Source organism: Cryptotermes secundus, unplaced genomic scaffold, assembly GCF_002891405.2.
Source record: "Cryptotermes secundus unplaced genomic scaffold, Csec_1.0 scaffold297, whole genome shotgun sequence".
NCBI lineage: Eukaryota > Metazoa > Arthropoda > Insecta > Blattodea > Kalotermitidae > Cryptotermes > Cryptotermes secundus.
Window position 1 is genome coordinate 448,676 of NW_019721762.1, and position 2,229 is coordinate 450,904.

General features: G+C 32.5%; 1 protein-coding gene across 3 annotated transcripts in view; it reads left to right on the forward strand.

The window, feature by feature from the left end:
* Nucleotides 1-2,229, forward strand: part of LOC111875632 (thyroid adenoma-associated protein homolog) — a 64,809-nt gene that overhangs the window by 59,754 nt on the left and 2,826 nt on the right. The gene's annotated exons all lie outside the window — the stretch shown is intronic.

A 2,229-nucleotide genomic window follows, 5' to 3' on the forward strand; every position in this document is an offset into this window, starting at 1 on the left:
CGCAGTACTATAAAAGCTCTGCCCAGAAAAAAATTAGTTCGGTTTCTTTTGGGTACCCCATTGTATTCTCTCTATTGCTATTGGTAGTGAAAAATATGCACCTATTTGTGATTAATACTGAAATGTATACTATAAATACACCACAGAGTTTCAACTTACACTTACCATCTGTAAAGCTGACTAAGTACAAAAAGGGTGTGTATTATATGGGTATTGTAACATTTAATAATTTACCATGGAACATAAGAAAATTATCAACTGATGTTAAGAAATTTAGATTAGTCACTAAAAATTTCCTTTTAAGGGAATCTTTCTATTCAATAGATGAATACCTGGAATTGTCTATAAATCTATAGTTAAGGTTTATTCTGAATGAAATTCATATTGGTGTAATTGTGATAACATGTACATATGGGCATATTTTGTATCTGTACATCACTGTTGTGACTCGAAAATTGTTCATTTGTTGTATGTATGTTGACAAAGTTGTGAGTTACAGCTGCTTTTATCATAATATTTTATCTATTTGTTATATTTTACTTTTCATTTTATATCTTATTTTAGTATATATATAAATGGACTGCTTCTATATCTGTGGTGACTGTCTAGCCTGTACGGATTGCTTGAGGTAATAATAAATCAAATAAAATCAAAATACAAAGGTTAAGAATGCGTGGAAGTGTGCCCCTGCTCTGCCATGTCTTCATGGAGTGGTACTTAATTAAACACAGGAACAGCTTTACCTTTATTATTAAAGTTCCATAGTCAAATTATGTCATTGTTAATCTTTACACGCTACTGACAGTCAAACAAAGATTTCTTTATGTTGTCGTATCCTCTTTACTTATCTGATACATTCTGTCAAGTTCCTGGACTGAATATCATCAATACATGAAATTGAACTCAGAAGTTTCAGGTCACCAAAATTTAGAATGATAAAAAAGAAGCTTTTTTCTTATGGGAGATTGCTCTTATTTGGAGAAGTGAGAGTTGATGTAAAGAATCTTCAGACCTACTATCAAATTTAACCTGCCTTCTGTTTTGTATTGTGTCTGTGAAACATTCATACCAAGTCAGAATGGCATTTTATTTTGGATAAATTGCATTAACATTAATGTTCTCTGCAAGCAGTTGTTCTCAAACTGAAAGTATGTGGGAAACAGTTTGTAACATTGCATTCATTCAGGAATGTAATACCACTTAAATCATCCTTCCAAGCCAACTAGTTTAGGTAAGATATCAGAAGATGATCATAAAGCAATAAAACACAATGGATATACCGTATTTACGCATGTATAGGCCACACATTTTTTGCCAAAAATTCAAGAGGAAAGCTGAGGTGCGGTTTATATTTGAAATATTCGAAATCACACTTCATTTAAAAAAAATATATATTCATAATTAGTATTATTACGTGTATTACGCACGTATCGCAAAAGTTTATTTTCAAGTTCTGGAAATTTAGCTTTCTTTCCGCGGAAAGATTGTCGATTTTGTGATGTTTTTTCAAGGGCATAATTCGTTAGTATCCATCTTCGCACATTTTTTTTGTCAACGTCGAATTTTCTCCCTGCTGCTCGATTTCCGTGTTCTTGTGCGTAACGCACCGCTTGAAGTTTAAATTTAGACGTATAACCTGCTCTTACTCGACCCATGTTTCGCTCAGAACTAACCAGGCAAGTCAAGTAAAGGCGAAAAGGTTATAACTCTCCCCCACAATGCCTTTGTTCCAAGCGGTACCGTTATTTTCGCTAGTTGCGAACTTAGGAATGTTAAACGTTGCCAAATTTCGGAATAATTTCTACTCCTGAAATAATATTCCAAGAAAATTATTTTTTCTATAATTTCTGTCTGAAAATTGTGCTGCGGCCTATACACGCACGCGGCCTATACATGCGTAAATACGGTAAATAATATTTCACTATAATGCCAGTTATAGTTACTTAGCAACCAGATGGAAGAATATAGAAGGGTACCACTCAATCATAAGGTATCTTAATCATAATGATGCCTGTAAATTATTATTCATATATATGTCAAACTTCTATTTTTGTCTGTCCTGTTTGGTGACATATTTGTTCAAATCTTAGGGGATTCTGGTTATAGGTCTATCCTAGGGACTATGTTATTCATATTCTACTATTATTGCATGTGCACACTCATTACTCATTAAAAATTTCAGTTTTATCTAATTAATTATGAATTAATATGTGAATGATATATATATAT